The sequence below is a fragment of the Drosophila persimilis genome, unplaced genomic scaffold (assembly GCF_003286085.1).
Source record: "Drosophila persimilis strain 14011-0111.01,24,50 unplaced genomic scaffold, DperRS2 tig00001337-arrow-arrow-pilon, whole genome shotgun sequence".
Classification (NCBI taxonomy): domain Eukaryota; kingdom Metazoa; phylum Arthropoda; class Insecta; order Diptera; family Drosophilidae; genus Drosophila; species Drosophila persimilis.
The window spans coordinates 116,713-135,697 of record NW_020825470.1 but is presented as its reverse complement, the minus strand read 5'-3'; the positions used below and the strand labels follow the sequence as shown (position 1 = coordinate 135,697).

General features: G+C 45.6%; 2 long non-coding RNA genes across 2 annotated transcripts; both read right to left on the bottom strand.

Moving 5' to 3' along the window:
* Nucleotides 1-11,693: 11,693 nt before the first annotated feature.
* LOC113566950 lies at nt 11,694-12,168 on the bottom strand. Its single transcript, XR_003409282.1, has 3 exons — nt 12,152-12,168; nt 11,787-11,955; nt 11,694-11,713 (listed from the first exon to the last, which is right to left on the bottom strand). It is a non-coding gene; the product is annotated as an uncharacterized LOC113566950 (long non-coding RNA).
* Nucleotides 12,169-13,375: 1,207 nt separating this feature from the next.
* LOC113566949 lies at nt 13,376-15,038 on the bottom strand. Its single transcript, XR_003409281.1, has 3 exons — nt 14,928-15,038; nt 13,468-13,538; nt 13,376-13,404 (listed from the first exon to the last, which is right to left on the bottom strand). It is a non-coding gene; the product is annotated as an uncharacterized LOC113566949 (long non-coding RNA).
* Nucleotides 15,039-18,985: the final 3,947 nt, after the last annotated feature.

The following is an 18,985-nucleotide window of genomic DNA, read 5'->3' as shown; positions in this document are numbered from 1 at the left end:
GAGAGAGACAGGGCGAGAAAAAATGAAATTGTTTTCTTGATGCTGGCTATAATAGTAATACGATCCAATTCAGATTCTGCAGTCTAAAAGATATGGTCATTCTCTACGATTCTGCGTTCTTTGTTTTCTCGTATCTTTAAAATTGTGGATGCCACAGATTTTCGCCCTTTGTGGGGGCGGAAGTGGGCGGGGCAGTTTTGAAATATTTTTGTAGCAGTGACATATCACAGAAGTCTGGATCCAAAACATCGTTGCTCTAGCTCTTATAGTCTTTGAGCATTAGGCGCTGAAGGGGACGGACAGACGGACAGACGGACGGACGGACAGACGGACAGACAGACATGGCTCAATCGACTCGGCTATTGATGCTGATCAAGAATATATATACTTTATGGGGTCGGAAACGATTCCTTCTGGACAAATCTAATATACCCCAATACTCATTTTGAGTATCGGGTATAAAAAACATCAAACAATAAACATTGGTGCGATCTATTGTCCACCTGCACACGAATGGATTGATACACAATTTAAACAGGTATTTGACTCTGGGTAGCAGATTTATCATAGCTGGGGATTGTAACGCCAAAAGCCAGTGGTGGGGCAATCCAAGATCGTGTAGAAGAGGGGCTGAACTTCTGAAATGCATCCAGGAAAACGACCAAAGCATACTGGCCATTGGATCCCCCACCCATTTCCCTTCAAATCGACGACATATGTCGTCTGCTATAGACTTTGCGGTTTATAAGGGTATTAGACACAATTTAATTCACATTGAAACATCATATGACTTAGGTTCAGATCACAACATGCAAATCATTAAACTCCTCCTGAGACCTGAATATGGAAAAAAGAATATACTATTACCAAAAAATGCAAATATCAGAAGATTTCAAGCTCACCTAGAACAGCGAATCCATCTGGAGACTGAACTTCACAACGGCGACGACATAGATGATGCAGTGGCTATCCTTGAAAAGAACATTTACATTGCAGCTGAATTGGCTTCGCAAACCTCAAGTAACCAGCACACAGTGTACGGACCGCAAAACTTTCATCTTGACTCGCAAAACGCTGAAAGCGATCAAGATCAAAAGAATTCTCTGCAAAATCAACCAAAAAGATAGGTGCTCCAACCCCCTCATTGCACGCACTATCAATCAGCTGACTAACAGAATAAGTAACGGATCAAGCTACAAAAAGACAAACAAATGAACAGACTGCTACACGACATCGACCAAACTGATAGGTACAGCATGCAGAAACTATGGCGGCTCACCAACACAATCAAGAGACAGCCCATTCCAAATCTGCCAGTCAGAAGGCACGTGGCGGAAGGGCAGCAAGCTCCTGCTGATCCTTGGTGCAAAACTACGGAGGAAAAAGCTGAGGCCTTTGCGCAGCACCTGGAAGCACGTTTCACGCCAAAGATCACGGCAGCCCTAGAAGACAGAGAAGAAATTAACGCAGTATTAGAAGAAAACGGTCCAGATGAAGCTGCTCAAATAATCAGACCTGTGACCATCCAGGAACTCAAATCGAAAATTAAGAAGCTCGAAACGAAAAAGGCACCCGGTCTCGACAGTATCGACAATCGCGTCATTAAATCTCTGCCAACATCCGCCATCGAGTATCTCCTGTTGATATGCAACTCGGCTCTGCAGTTCGGCCACTTCCCAAAGTCCCGGAAATGCGCAAAAATCTCTATGTTAAGGAAACCAGGAAAGCCGAGTGATAGGCTTGAGTCCTATAGACCCATCAGCCAGCTAACAGGCTTGTCCAAAATCCTTGAACGCCTCATCCTCAAGCGACTCTTTGAAGAAGAAAGCTTTGCCATGGCTATTCCAAACCATCAATTTGGCTTCAGAAGTCAGCACTCAGCGGAACAGCAAATCGGACGAGTCACGCAATTTATCCTCAGATCCTACGAAGCGCAGCGGCATTGCAGTGCTGTGTACATCTGCCCTAAGTCCAAAACAAGCCAACAAGGCTAATGCAGCACACAAATTTACTTGCCTGTGAGATCGCAACGCACCCATACAGTCCAAGAAGGCTGGCCAGGCCAAGGTATGCCGCAATGATAGAAGAGCACAATCCAAACAGCAACAGAAGCCTGACAGCCATCCAAACAATACTGCTCCAAGTCAGACGCGAGAACTGGCTGCGCAATCCATTTGCAACACACAATATGGAAATCAGCCGCAGTAGCGCTAATGCAGCTGCTACGCAGGCAAATGACGGCCCCAGCAGAGAACCTGATGATGGACGGCGGCAGCTCCAGAATCCAGATGATGGCGGCGGCTGAAAAGAAACTAAAAACCTTTTTATTCTTCCACAGATACGAAGCCACTTCCCCTTCACAGAAATTGATAATCCACATCCAGAATGACGATGCACTGGACCTCGGCCAGCTTCAGCCCTGTTGATGCTGTCCTGCAGTCACAGTTTAGCGCCGACACTCGCAAGGATTCCACTTCGCAGCCGACGACGAGACCAATAGGCGTAATGATGTTCTTCACGGCTGCATACTCCACCTGAAATAATTAAAATCAAAAACAATGTAAACAAAGTAGCAATAAGTTTAGTGTTACCCTGGCATTTAGCCAAATTATCGATAGCTACTAAAAAAAAATAAATACCAAGTAAGCCAATACCGTAAGAAATGTTACCCTGCCAATTTACAGCCACTTCTGCAACTACATGTAATGTAGATAAGCAGTTGGCGCGAAACAATTTGTAAAATATGCTAATTATAAGAGTATAAACAAATAAAACGGTTCTCTCTTCATGTCAGCCTCCCTGTCCCCTGCTAATGCAGGTGGCGATGGAAATTGGTTCGACATGTTGTTTCACAACAGAAACAACATCCCGCACATTTCCCTCGCACCAACAAGAGAGAACTCCATCCAGATGTGTACCATAGCTGCAAAAATAAACGAGGGGGAACGTTGTGAGTTGCTGCGGACACCGCAACTCTACAGTTATACCCGATACTAAGTCAGTATGGCTCTCCTCCGGCAGACGCCGCTAATATTAAACGACACGACAAAGAGTGCGTGCGAGAGAGACAGAAAATCAGTCTGAGCGTGACGTCGGGCGCTGCGTAGCCACTGCAAATTGATTTGTTCCTTTTGGCTACAAAAATCCGATCTGATCCAGATTCGGCAACCGGATAGATATGGTCATTCTCTATGATTCTGCGTTTTTAGTTTACTCGAATTTGCAATATTGTGGATGCAACAGATTTTCGTCCTTTGTGTGGGCGGAAGGGGGTGGGGCGAAATTTTGAGATATACGTTTTATAGTGAGATCTAACAGGAGTGCGGATACCAAATTTGGTTACTCTAGCCTTAATAGTCTCTGAGATTTATGAATATCCCCAGATCTGCATCCTTTGCGGGGGCGGAAGGGGGTGTGGCGAAATTTTGAAACAAACTCGTCTCGGTCCGATATATTAGGAGTGTGGATACCAAATTTGGTTGCTCTAGCTTTTATAGTCTCTGAGATCTAGGCGCTAATGTTTTACTCTAAGCAAAGCCGCCTATGCTACGTGTGTGTTAGAGAGAGACAGGGCGAGAAAAAATTAAATTGTTTTCGTGATGCTGGCTATAATAATAATACGATCCAATTCAGATTCCGCAGTCTAAAAGATATGGTCATTCTCTACGATTCTGCGATTTTTGGTTTTATCGTATCTTTAAAAATGTGGATGCCACAGATTTTCGTCCTTTGTGGGGGCGGAAATGGGCGGGGCGAAGTTTTGAAATATTTTTGTAGCAGTGACATATCACAGAAGTCTGGATCCAAAACATCGTTGCTCTAGCTCTTATAGTCTTTGAGCATTAGGCGCTGAAGGGGACGGACAGACGGACAGATGGACAGACGGACAGACGGACGGACGGACAGACGGACAGACGGACGGACGGACAGACAGACATGGCTCAATCGACTCGGCTATTGATGCTGATCAAGAATATATATACTTTATGGGGTCGGAAACGATTCCTTCTGGACGTTACACACATCCACTTTTACCACAAATCTAATATACCCCAATACTCATTTTGAGTATCGGGTATAAAAACCACCTGCACACGAATGGATTGATACACAATTTAAACAGGTATTTGACTCTCTGGGTAGCAGATTTATCGTAGCTGGGGATTGGAACGCCAAAAGCCAATGGTGGGGCAGTGCAAGATCGTGTAGAAGACGGGCTGCACTTCTGAAATGCATCCAGGAAAACGACCAAAGCATACTGGCCACTGGATCCCCCACCCATTTCCCTTCAAATCGACGACATATGCCGTCTGCTATAGACTTTGCGGTTTATAAGGGTATTAGACACAATTTAATTCACATTGAAACATCATATGACTTAGGTTCAGATCACAACATGCAAATCATTAAACTCCTCCTGAGACCTGAATATGGAAAAAAGAAGATACAATTACCAAAAAATGCAAATATCAGAAGATTTCAAGCTCACCTAGAACAGCGAATCCATCTGGAGACTGAACTTCACAACGGCGACGACATAGATGATGCAGTGGCTATCCTTGAAAAGAACATTTACATTGCAGCTGAATTGACTTCGCAAACCTCAAGTAACCAGCACACAGTGTACGGACCGCAAAACTTTCATCTTGACTCGCAAACGCTGAAAGCGATCAAGATCAAAAGAATTCTCTGCAAAATCAACCAAAAAGATAGGTGCTCCAAACCCCTCATTGCACGCACTATCAATCAGCTGACTAACAGAATAAGTAACGGATCAAGCTACAAAAAGACAAACAAATGAACAGACTGCTACACGACATCGACCAAACTGATAGGTGCAGCATGCAGAAACTATGGCGGCTCACCAACACAATCAAGAGACAGCCCATTCCAAATCTGCCAGTCAGAAGGCACGTGGCGGAAGGGCAGCAAGCTCCTGCTGATCCTTGGTGCAAAACTACGGAGGAAAAAGCTGAGGCCTTTGCGCAGCACCTGGAAGCACGTTTCACGCCAAAGATCACGGCAGCCCTAGAAGACAGAGAACAAATTAACGCAGTATTACAAGAAAATGGTCCAGATGAAGCTGCTCAAATAATCAGACCTGTGACCATCCAGGAACTCAAATCGGAAATTAAGAAGCTCTGGACGAAAAAATCTCTATGTTAAGGAAACCAGGAAAGCCGAGTGATAGGCTTGAGTCCTACAGACCCATCAGCCAGCTTACAGGCTTCTCCAAAATCCTTGAACGCCTCATCCTCAAGCGACTCTTTGAAGAAGAAAGCTTTGCCATGGCTATTCCAAACCATCAATTTGGCTTCAGAAGTTAGCACTCAGCGGAACAGCAAATCGGACGAGTCACGCAATTTATCCTCAGATCCTACGAAGCGCAGCGGCATTGCAGTGCTGTGTACATGGATATCCAGGAAGCTTTTGATAGAGTCTGGCATCAGGATCTTCTCTGCAAAGTTAAAACGATAATACCTGACAATTTATACATTCTACTCACCAGCTATCTCTCAGACAGAAGCTTCAAAGTCGTCTGCTGTAACATCACCTCAAGCCTAAAGCACATAACCGCTGGAGTGCCGCAAGGAAGCGTACTTGGCCCAGTGCTCTATAATCTTTACACTGCCGACATGCCGCAGCCACCAAAACACGCAAACTCAACCCAAATGCTAGCAACGTACGCTGATGACGCAGTATACCTCGTATCTGCCCTAAGTCCAAAACAAGCCAACAAGGCTAATGCAGCACACAAATTTACTTGCCTGTGAGATCGCAACGCACCCATACAGTCCAAGAAGGCTGGCCAGGCCAAGGTATGCCGCAATGATAGAAGAGCACAATCCAAACAGCAACAGAAGCCTGACAGCCATCCAAACAATACTGCTCCAAGTCAGACGCGAGAATTGGCTGCGCAATCCATTTGCAACACACAATATGGAAATCAGCCGCAGTAGCGCTAATGCAGCTGCTACGCAGGCAAATGACGGCCCCAGCAGAGAACCTGATGATGGACGGCGGCAGCTCCAGAATCCAGATGATGGCGGCGGCTGAAAAGAAACTAAAAACCTTTTTATTCTTCCACAGATACGAAGCCACTTCCCCTTCACAGAAATTGATAATCCACATCCAGAATGACGATGCACTGGACCTCGGCCAGCTTCAGCCCTGTTGATGCTGTCCTGCAGTCACAGTTTAGCGCCGACACTCGCAAGGATTCCACTTCGCAGCCGACGACGAGACCAATAGGCGTAATGATGTTCTTCACGGCTGCATACTCCACCTGAAATAATTAAAAACAAAAACAATGTAAACAAAGTAGCAATAAGTTTAGTGTTACCCTGGCATTTAGCCAAATTATCGATAGCTACTAAAAAAAAATAAATACCAAGTAAGCCAATACCGTAAGAAATGTTACCCTGCCAATTTACAGCCACTTCTGCAACTACATGTAATGTAGATAAGCAGTTGGCGCGAAACAATTTGTAAAATATGCTAATTATAAGAGTATAAACAAATAAAACGGTTCTCTCTTCATGTCAGCCTCCCTGCCCTCTGCTAATGCAGGTGGCGATGGAAATTGGTTCGACATGAAGAGAGACTACCAATTTAGTTCGCAAGACGAACACAACAGAAACAACATCCCGCACATTTCCCTCGCACCAACAAGAGAGAACTCCATCCAGATGTGCACCATAGCTGCAAAAATAAAAAACCATCAAACAATAAACATTGGTGCGATCTATTGTCCACCTGCACACGAATGGATTGATACACAATTTAAACAGGTATTTGACTCTCTGGGTAGCAGATTTATCGTAGCTGGGGATTGGAACGCCAAAAGCCAATGGTGGGGCAGTGCAAGATCGTGTAGAAGACGGGCTGCACTTCTGAAATGCATCCAGGAAAACGACCAAAGCATACTGGCCACTGGATCCCCCACCCATTTTCCTTCAAATCGACGACATATGCCGTCTGCTATAGACTTTGCGGTTTATAAGGGTATTAGACACAATTTAATTCACATTGAAACATCATATGACTTAGGTTCAGATCACAACATGCAAATCATTAAACTCCTCCTGAGACCTGAATATGGAAAAAAGAAGATACAATTACCAAAAAATGCAAATATCAGAAGATTTCAAGCTCACCTAGAACAGCGAATCCATCTGGAGACTGAACTTCACAACGGCGACGACATAGATGATGCAGTGGCTATCCTTGAAAAGAACATTTACATTGCAGCTGAATTGACTTCGCAAACCTCAAGTAACCAGCACACAGTGTACGGACCGCAAAACTTTCATCTTGACTCGCAAACGCTGAAAGCGATCAAGATCAAAAGAATTCTCTGCAAAATCAACCAAAAAGATAGGTGCTCCAAACCCCTCATTGCACGCACTATCAATCAGCTGACTAACAGAATAAGTAACGGATCAAGCTACAAAAAGACAAACAAATGAACAGACTGCTACACGACATCGACCAAACTGATAGGTGCAGCATGCAGAAACTATGGCGGCTCACCAACACAATCAAGAGACAGCCCATTCCAAATCTGCCAGTCAGAAGGCACGTGGCGGAAGGGCAGCAAGCTCCTGCTGATCCTTGGTGCAAAACTACGGAGGAAAAAGCTGAGGCCTTTGCGCAGCACCTGGAAGCACGTTTCACGCCAAAGATCACGGCAGCCCTAGAAGACAGAGAAGAAATTAACGCAGTATTACAAGAAAACGGTCCAGATGAAGCTGCTCAAATAATCAGACCTGTGACCATCCAGGAACTCAAATCGGAAATTAAGAAGCTCTGGACGAAAAAATCTCTATGTTAAGGAAACCAGGAAAGCCGAGTGATAGGCTTGAGTCCTACAGACCCATCAGCCAGCTTACAGGCTTCTCCAAAATCCTTGAACGCCTCATCCTCAAGCGACTCTTTGAAGAAGAAAGCTTTGCCATGGCTATTCCAAACCATCAATTTGGCTTCAGAAGTTAGCACTCAGCGGAACAGCAAATCGGACGAGTCACGCAATTTATCCTCAGATCCTACGAAGCGCAGCGGCATTGCAGTGCTGTGTACATGGATATCCAGGAAGCTTTTGATAGAGTCTGGCATCAGGATCTTCTCTGCAAAGTTAAAACGATAATACCTGACAATTTATACATTCTACTCACCAGCTATCTCTCAGACAGAAGCTTCAAAGTCGTCTGCTGTAACAACATCACCTCAAGCCTAAAGCACATAACCGCTGGAGTGCCGCAAGGAAGCGTACTTGGCCCAGTGCTCTATAATCTTTACACTGCCGACATGCCGCAGCCATCAAGACACGCAAACTCAACCCAAATGCTAGCAACGTACGCTGATGACGCAGTATACCTCGTATCTGCCCTAAGTCCAAAACAAGCCAACGAAAATGTGGAGCGGCTCCTGGCTGATGCATTATCATGGTCTAAGAAATGGGGAATAACCATCAGTCTTGAAAAAACTGCTCATGTTCTACACACTCTCTCACCTGTGCAGCAACACACTCCAGCTCCAAGGTTAGCCGGGCAACTCCTGGCCAATAAATCCGTCATGCCATACCTGGGAATACATATGTATACGAAGCTCAATTTCAATAAGCATGTAGCGGCAATAGTCACTAAAACAAGGGCCCGGATCAAAAAGCTCGACTGGATCATCGGCAGAAACAGTAAACTCCCACTACCTCCAAAGGTCCTCCTCTATAAGGAGCTGATTGCCCCAATATGGCAGTATGCCTTACCAGTCTGGGGGCCACTGACTTCAAGCATGCAAATGGCCAAGCTCCAGACGATCCAAAGCAAAGCTCTCAGAGCAATGACAAATGCTCCCCGGTATGTGAGCAACAAAGCACTGCATGCGGATCTCCAAGTAGCAACTGTGGAAGAAGTTTATAACAGACTCTGCAGGAACTGCTACACTCGGCTAATGCAGCACACAAATTTACTTGCCTGTGAGATCGCAACGCACCCATACAGTCCAAGAAGGCTGGCCAGGCCAAGGTATGCCGCAATGATAGAAGAGCACAATCCAAACAGCAACAGAATCCTGACAGCCATCCAAACAATACTGCTCCAAGTCAGACGCGAGAACTGGCTGCGCAATCCATTTGCAACACACAATATGGAAATCAGCCGCAGTAGCGCTAATGCAGCTGCTACGCAGGCAAATGACGGCCCCAGCAGAGAACCTGATGATGGACGGCGGCAGCTCCAGAATCCAGATGATGGCGGCGGCTGAAAAGAAACTAAAAACCTTTTTATTCTTCCACAGATACGAAGCCACTTCCCCTTCACAGAAATTGATAATCCACATCCAGAATGACGATGCACTGGACCTCGGCCAGCTTCAGCCCTGTTGATGCTGTCCTGCAGTCACAGTTTAGCGCCGACACTCGAAAGGATTCCACTTCGCAGCCGACGACGAGACCAATAGGCGTAATGATGTTCTTCACGGCTGCATACTCCACCTGAAATCATTAAAAACAAAAACAATGTAAACAAAGTAGCAATAAGTTTAGTGTTACCCTGCCATTTAGCCAAATTATCGATAGCTACTAAAAAAAAATAAATACCAAATAAGCCAATACCGTAAGAAATGTTACCCTGCCAATTTACAGCCACTTCTGCAACTACATGTAATGTAGATAAGCAGTTGGCGCGAAACAATTTGTAAAATATGCTAATTATAAGAGTATAAACAAATAAAACGGTTCTCTCTTCATGTCAGCCTCCCTGTCCCCTGCTAATGCAGGTGGCGATGGAAATTGGTTCGACATGTTGTTTCACAACAGAAACAACATCCCGCACATTTCCCTCGCACCAACAAGAGAGAACTCCATCCAGATGTGTACCATAGCTGCAAAAATAAACGAGGGGGAACGTTGTGAGTTGCTGCGGACACCGCAACTCTACAGTTATACCCGATACTAAGTCAGTATGGCTCTCCTCCGGCAGACGCCGCTAATATTAAACGACACGACAAAGAGTGCGTGCGAGAGAGACAGAAAATCAGTCTGAGCGTGACGTCGGGCGCTGCGTAGCCACTGCAAATTGATTTGTTCCTTTTGGCTACAAAAATCCGATCTGATCCAGATTCGGCAACCGGATAGATATGGTCATTCTCTATGATTCTGCGTTTTTAGTTTACTCGAATTTGCAATATTGTGGATGCAACAGATTTTCGTCCTTTGTGTGGGCGGAAGGGGGTGGGACGAAATTTTGAGATATACGTTTTATAGTGAGATCTAACAGGAGTGCGGATACCAAATTTGGTTACTCTAGCCTTAATAGTCTCTGAGATTTATGAATATCCCCAGATCTGCATCCTTTGCGGGGGCGGAAGGGGGTGTGGCGAAATTTTGAAACAAACTCGTCTCGGTCCGATATATTAGGAGTGTGGATACCAAATTTGGTTGCTCTAGCTTTTATAGTCTCTGAGATCTAGGCGCTAATGTTTTACTCTAAGCAAAGCCGCCTATGCTACGTGTGTGTTAGAGAGAGACAGGGCGAGAAAAAATTAAATTGTTTTCGTGATGCTGGCTATAATAATAATACGATCCAATTCAGATTCCGCAGTCTAAAAGATATGGTCATTCTCTACGATTCTGCGTTTTTGGTTTTATCGTATCTTTAAAAATGTGGATGCCACAGATTTTCGTCCTTTGTGGGGGCGGAAATGGGCGGGGCGAAGTTTTGAAATATTTTTGTAGCAGTGACATATCACAGAAGTCTGGATCCAAAACATCGTTGCTCTAGCTCTTATAGTCTTTGAGCATTAGGCGCTGAAGGGGACGGACAGATGGACAGACGGACAGACGGACAGACGGACGGACGGACAGACGGACAGACGGACGGACGGACAGACAGACATGGCTCAATCGACTCGGCTATTGATGCTGATCAAGAATATATATACTTTATGGGGTCGGAAACGATTCCTTCTGGACGTTACACACATCCACTTTTACCACAAATCTAATATACCCCAATACTCATTTTGAGTATCGGGTATAAAAACCACCTGCACACGAATGGATTGATACACAATTTAAACAGGTATTTGACTCTCTGGGTAGCAGATTTATCGTAGCTGGGGATTGGAACGCCAAAAGCCAATGGTGGGGCAGTGCAAGATCGTGTAGAAGACGGGCTGCACTTCTGAAATGCATCCAGGAAAACGACCAAAGCATACTGGCCACTGGATCCCCCACCCATTTCCCTTCAAATCGACGACATATGCCGTCTGCTGAATTGACTTCGCAAACCTCAAGTAACCAGCACACAGTGTACGGACCGCAAAACTTTCATCTTGACTCGCAAACGCTGAAAGCGATCAAGATCAAAAGAATTCTCTGCAAAATCAACCAAAAAGATAGGTGCTCCAACCCCCTCATTGCACGCACTATCAATCAGCTGACTAACAGAATAAGTAACGGATCAAGCTACACAAAGACAAACAAATGAACAGACTGCTACACGACATCGACCAAACTGATAGGTACAGCATGCAGAAACTATGGCGGCTCACCAACACAATCAAGAGACAGCCCATTCCAAATCTGCCAGTCAGAAGGCACGTGGCGGAAGGGCAGCAAGCTCCTGCTGATCCTTGGTGCAAAACTACGGAGGAAAAAGCTGAGGCCTTTGCGCAGCACCTGGAAGCACGTTTCACGCCAAAGATCACGGCAGCCCTAGAAGACAGAGAAGAAATTAACGCAGTATTAGAAGAAAACGGTCCAGATGAAGCTGCTCAAATAATCAGACCTGTGACCATCCAGGAACTCAAATCGGAAATTAAGAAGCTCAAGACGAAAAAGGCACTCGGTATCGACAGTATCGACAATCGCGTCATTAAATCTCTGCCAACATCCGCCATCGAGTATCTGCTGTTGATATGCAACTCGGCTCTGCAGTTCGGCCACTTCCGAAATTCCTGGAAATGCGCAAAAATCTCTATGTTAAGGAAACCAGGAAAGCCGAGTGATAGGCTTGAGTCCTACAGACCCATCACCCAGCTTACAGGCTTCTCCAAAATCCTTGAACGCCTCATCCTCAAGCGACTCTTTGAAGAAGAAAGCTTTGCCATGGCTATTCCAAACCATGCAAATATCAGAAGATTTCAAGCTCACCTAGAACAGCGAATCCATCTGGAGACCGAACTTCACAACGGCGACGACATAGATGATGCAGTGGCTATCCTTGAAAAGAACATTTATATTGCAGCTGAATTGGCTTCGCAAACCTCAAGTAACCAGCACACAGTGTACGGACCGCAAAACTTTCATCTTGACTCGCAAACGCTGAAAGCGTTCAAGATCAAAAGAATTCTCTGCAAAATCAACCAAAAAGATAGGTGCTCCAACCCCCTCATTGCACGCACTATCAATCAGCTGACTAACAGAATAAGTAACGGATCAAGCTACAAAAAGACAAACAAATGAACAGACTGCTACACGACATCGACCAAACTGATAGGTACAGCATGCAGAAACTATGGCGGCTCACCAACACAATCAAAAGACAGCCCATTCCAAATCTTGCAGATCCTGGGTGCAAAACTACGGAGGAAAAAGCTGAGGCCTTTGCGCAGCACCTGGAAGCACGTTTCACGCCAAAGATCACGGCAGCCCTAGAAGACAGAGAAGAAATTAACGCAGTATTACAAGAAAACGGTCCAGATGAAGCTGCTCAAATAATCAGACCTGTGACCATCCAGGAACTCAAATCGGAAATTAAGAAGCTCTGGACGAAAAAATCTCTATGTTAAGGAAACCAGGAAAGCCGAGTGATAGGCTTGAGTCCTACAGACCCATCAGCCAGCTTACAGGCTTCTCCAAAATCCTTGAACGCCTCATCCTCAAGCGACTCTTTGAAGAAGAAAGCTTTGCCATGGCTATTCCAAACCATCAATTTGGCTTCAGAAGTTAGCACTCAGCGGAACAGCAAATCGGACGAGTCACGCAATTTATCCTCAGATCCTACGAAGCGCAGCGGCATTGCAGTGCTGTGTACATGGATATCCAGGAAGCTTTTGATAGAGTCTGGCATCAGGATCTTCTCTGCAAAGTTAAAACGATAATACCTGACAATTTATACATTCTACTCACCAGCTATCTCTCAGACAGAAGCTTCAAAGTCGTCTGCTGTAACAACATCACCTCAAGCCTAAATCACATAACCGCTGGAGTGCCGCAAGGAAGCGTACTTGGCCCAGTGCTCTATAATCTTTACACTGCCGACATGCCGCAGCCATCAAGACACGCAAACTCAACCCAAATGCTAGCAACGTACGCTGATGACGCAGTATACCTCGTATCTGCCCTAAGTCCAAAACAAGCCAACGAAAATGTGGAGCGGCTCCTGGCTGATGCATTATCATGGTCTAAGAAATGGGGAATAACCATCAGTCTTGCAAAAACTGCTCATGTTCTACACACTCTCTCACCTGTGCAGCAACACACTCCAGTTCCAAGGTTAGCCGGGCAACTCCTGGCCAAAAAATCCGTCATGGCATACCTGGGAATACATATGGATACGAAACTCAATTTCAATAAGCATGTAGCGGCTATTGTCACTAAAACAAGGGCCCGGATCAAAAAGCTCGACTGGATCATCGGCAGAAACAGTAAACTCCCACTACCTCCAAAGGTCCTCCTCTATAAGCAGCTGATTGCCCCAATATGGCAGTATGCCTTGCCAGTCTGGGGGCCACTGACTTCAAGCATGCAAATGGCCAAGCTCCAGACGATCCAAAGCAAAGCTCTCAGAGCAATGACAAATGCTCCCCGGTATGTGAGCAACAACGCACTGCATGCGGATCTCCAAGTAGCAACTGTGGAAGAAGTTTATAACAGACTCTGCAGGAACTGCTACACTCGGCTAATGCAGCACACAAATTTACTTGCCTGTGAGATCGCGTCATTAAATCTCTGCCAACATCCGCCATCGAGTATCTGCTGTTGATATGCAACTCGGCTCTGCAGTTCGGCCACTTCCCAAAGTCCTGGAAATGCGCAAAAATCTCTATGTTAAGGAAGCCAGGAAAGCCGAGTGATAGGCTTGAGTCCTACAGACCCATCAGCCAGCTTACAGGCTTCTCCAAAATCTTTGAACGCCTCATCCTCAAGCGACTCTTTGAAGAAGAAAGCTTTGCCATGGCTATTCCAATCCATCAATTTGGCTTTAGAAGTCAGCACTCAGCGGAACAGCAAATCGGACGAGTCACGCAAGTTAACTTCAGATCCTACCAAGCGCAGAGGCATTGCAGTGCTGTGTACATGGATATCCAGGAAGCTTTTGATAGAGTCTGGCATCAGGGTCTTCTCTGCAAAGTTAAAACGATAATACCTGACAATTTATACATTCTACTCACCAGCTATCTCTCAGACAGAAGCTTCAAAGTCGTCTGCTGTAACAACATCACCTCAAGCCTAAAGAACATAACCGCTGGAGTGCCGCAAAGAAGCGTACTTGGCCCAGTGCTCTATAATCTTTACACTGCCGACATGCCGCAGCCACCAAGACACGCAAACTCAACCCAAATGCTAGCAACGTACGCTGATGACGCAGTATACCTCGTATCTGCCCTAAGTCCAAAACAAGCCAACGAAAATGTGGAGCGGCTCCTGGCTGATGCATTATCATGGTCTAAGAAATCGGGAATAACCATCAGTCTTGCAAAAACTGCTCATGTTCTACACACTCTCTCACCTGTGCAGCAACACACTCCAGCTCCAAGGTTAGCCGGGCAACTCGTGGCCAAAAAATCCGTCATGCCATACCTGGGAATACATATGGATACGAAGCTCAATTTCAATAAGCATGTAGCGGCTATTGGCACTAAAACAAGGCCCCGGATCAAAAAGCTCGACTGGATCATCGGCAGAAACAGTAAACTCCCACTACCTCCAAAGGTCCTCCTCTATAAGCAGCTGATTGCCCCAATATGGCAGTATGCCTTGCCAGTCTGGGGGCCACTGACTTCAAGCATGCAAATGGCCAAGCTCCAGACGATCCAAAGCAAAGCTCTCAGAGCAATGACAAATGCTCCCCGGTATGTGTGAAACAACGCACTGCATGCGGATCTCCAAGTAGCAACTGTGGAAGAAGTTTATAACAGACTCTGCAGGAACTGCTACACTCGGCTAATGCAGCACACAAATGTACTTGCCTGTGAGATCGCAACGCACCCATACATTCCAAGAAAGCTGGCCAGGCCAAGGTATGCCGCAATGATAGAAGAGCACAATCCAAACAGCAACAGAAGCCTGACAGCCATCCAAACAATACTGTTCCAAGTCAGACGCGAGAACTGGCTGCGCAATCCATTTGCAACACACAATATGGAAATCAGCCGCAGTAGCGCTAATGCAGCTGCTACGCAGGCAAATGACGGCCCCAGCAGAGAACCTGATGATGGACGGCGGCAGCTCCAGAATCCAGATGATGGCGGCGGCTGAAAAGAAACTAAAAACCTTTTTATTCTTCCACAGATACGAAGCCACTTCACCTGCACAGAAATTGGTAATCCACATCCAGAATGACGATGCACTGGACCTCGGCCAGCTTCAGCCCTGTTGATGCTGTCCTGCAGTCACAGTTTAGCGCCGACACTGGCAAGGATTCCACTTCGCAGCCGACGACGAGACCAATAGGCGTAATGATGTTCTGAATAGGCTTTTCACACTGACGACCATCCACCATCCACCATCCATTTCGGGGATGGTCCGTAAGGTTTTGCCGTTCCGAAAATTTCCCAGTTAGTCCACCATCCATTTTGGATGTTCCTAAACCGCACGTTTCTATGCGATAGTTAGCCGATGGTTTTCAAATGCAACTCTGAATAATTGTCATTCACAATGGAAAAATGGTATTCACTGCGAAAACGTAAACAATGATTGTGACAAAATTAACAAAAAACAAAAACAACAACTTATTACAACAACAAAACAAACAACAAAAACTTATTAATAAAATGGATTTAGTGCCAGAAATCCCTCCAGTGGTACGTTGAATAGATATATTTGTTTTTTATTGTTTATAATATATAATATTATTACACAATGCAGCAAACAAGAGAACAACAGCAGGCGGCAGGGTGAAATGGAGTGCCGCGCTTGAGTGCCTGCTGGTTGACATATGGCAGGAGAAAATTGAAGATTTGCGCGGACCACGCAAAAATTCACATGTGTACATGGAGATGGCCGAGTCCATGAAGGAGGCTGGGCTCGGATAAGTGCTCTGCAAAACTCGTGCAGGATATTACACACACTGTTTGGAGCTACACCGAAAAGCCTGCCAACTGTTCGGTACTCAGAGGACGAGCCCAAAGTGTATAGCGCAATGGCGATGCGCTTTTCCAAAGGAATTGCAGCTCGGCAGTTGGTGTCCTTCTTTCGCAGCACTTCAAGCCGATTCACTAAAATATCAAAGCAGTGCCTCTCCATTCGGAAACTCTCTTTGAAAAACGCCTCGTTGTTTTCTGGTACATCTTTCTCCCAAAATGTCCCGAACCGCTTCTAAAACCATAAAATATGTCCTTGTACTTTAAACTAAATAAATAAATAATAAACTTAATAAATCTTCCGCGCAAATTTAATGAACTTGTTATTGGCATCAGCTGTTTTTGATGGATGTTGGATGGTGGATGGTGGATGGTGGCAGTGTGAATCGGAGTTTCACATTTGTCAAAAAATCCCACCATTCCCCCGGGATGGGCTCAGTGTGCAGAGGCTAGAAGTTTTGCCTTGTTGTGTTGTACTTTGTACAATTGAAAATTAAATGCGAGGCGTTATCGATACTATCGCATGTATCACATATGTTGCTAGGAACTACATGCATTTTGGCGAGAGTGTGCCTATCGAATGCGTTACCGCTAAGCAGTCTGTTGATTCTTTTAGCGTCAATGGCTTTAAGTTTAGTTTTATTTAGGAACCACGGTTTGGATGACGTTGAGGGGAAAAGCGAGCAGTAACCACGGTGCTTGCTACTAGCAAACTCGGCGTATTCTCTCTCCCATTCTGATTTTAGGATTCTGTGTATTTCGCACATAGCGTCTTTAAGGTTCCATTTAACCACTGTGTATTTTCCTCGTCTGTGGGCTTCTTTGGCTGCTGCGTCGACTGTAGTGTTCTGAGGGATGTTAGCGTGTCCGGGAATGTAGTGAACCTCTACAGTTCTTAGATGTGGATTTTTTTGGATCTTTTCTCTGATTTTGTAGGCGATAGAGTTATCCTGAATGTTCTTCGCCAGAATGAGGGCCCCGTTTCTGCTGTCTGTCAGGAACGCGACACGAGGAAAATTGTACAAAATAGCATGGTCCAATGCCTTCTCGATAGCAAGGAGCTCGGCGGACAACGAGGAAAGGGTTTTGTGCGTGTAATAGCTATCTAAAAAACCTGTCCTATCGTGCAGGAAAGCGGCGCTGGAATGCCCATCGGCGACTGACCCATCCGTGTAATAGATTTCAAAACCCCCCTTCGTCAGCTGATCCTTCTTTTCCCCGTGGAGCAGCATGATACCTGCCTGGTCTATAGCGTGCTTGTTGGGTGCAGAGCCCTTGAAAAATTCTAAGTCGGAGCTAATTTTATTGCAAAATGAAGCTGTGTTCTCGAAAACCTCAACTCTGTCTATTATGCTGCCAAACTCCCGATATGCCTTAGCGTAGCCCGTGTTTAAATCCCTATTTGCTGACACTGTTTCACTTGCTGGGAGATTAAATGCAAACACCTTAACCAACTCTTTCGCCGCCAGGAATCTCATCCTGTAGTCCGGGGGAAGTTCTCCTGCCATGTGGTATATGATAGGAACGGGAGTGCAGATTATCAGACCCAGCGACTTTCTGAGGTGATGGTTGCAGTGGGATTTGATTTTGGCCAAGGCAGATTTGGACAGGTTGCAGAATGATGAGCACGCGTACTCTAGCCTACTTCTGACAAATGCCTTGTAAAATATAAGCCCTCTTTTGGGGCTGACACCATAGTGACACCCGCTGAGTAATCTGAGAAACGCACAATTTCTGTTCGATTCCGAGATGGCCAGATCAATGTGACCAGAGGCTGAGTTGTTTGCTGAGATAGTCCTGCCTAGGTATTTGATCTGCTCTACTTGTCTGATTTCAACTCCCTGATGCGAGATATTTAGCGCAGTTCTACGATTATTGAAGTAAATCACTTTAGACTTCGCCGGATTGAATGACAGGTTTAGCCTATTGCATTTTTCCTCGAACTTATCTATACTGTCTTCCAGCACCCGTTTCGCAATGGATACGTCTTTGTGGAAACAAACTATGAAAAAGTCATCAGCATACTGAAACAGTAAGCAGTTATGACTGTTAATATCATGTAGTTCGGCTGTGTAAAGGTTAAAAAGGGTTGGGCTGAGACAACTACCCTGGCAAACACCTCTGTTCACCTCTACCTCGCTTTTGCCCTTTATGAGGATTCGTTTGTTAAGGAAGCTGGAGATCCAAGCCGTGAGGCTTGTATTGAACCGCATATCCCTCATCCTGTGCTCGAGTGTGTCCACTCTTACGCAGTCGAACGCTCTTTGTAAATCCAGGCAGGCTGCGACAACCTGACAACCCCTCGCCTTCAGCGCCAGAACTTTGTTGATAAGGTCGTTGATGCAGAGAGCCGTGGACCTGCTTCTCCTGAAGGCATAGGACCTGTCCGGCAGCAGGTCACAGTTTGCTATGTGCTCGTCCAGCTTCAACTTTATCAACCCCTCTATGGATTTGAACAGCGTGTTAATCAAACAAATCGGCCTATGGTTTTGGAAGGAATTAGGGTCTGCATTCTTCTTGGGGATGGGTACCACTTTTATCCTGCGCCAGACTTCAGGGATGACGCCACTCAGCCATACTTTAATTATAATTCCAAAAATGTCTTGTTTTTTCCCACTTGGTAGCGTTTGAAGCATCCTGAACGAGATGCCATCAGGGCCTCTAGCCGAATTGGGGTTCC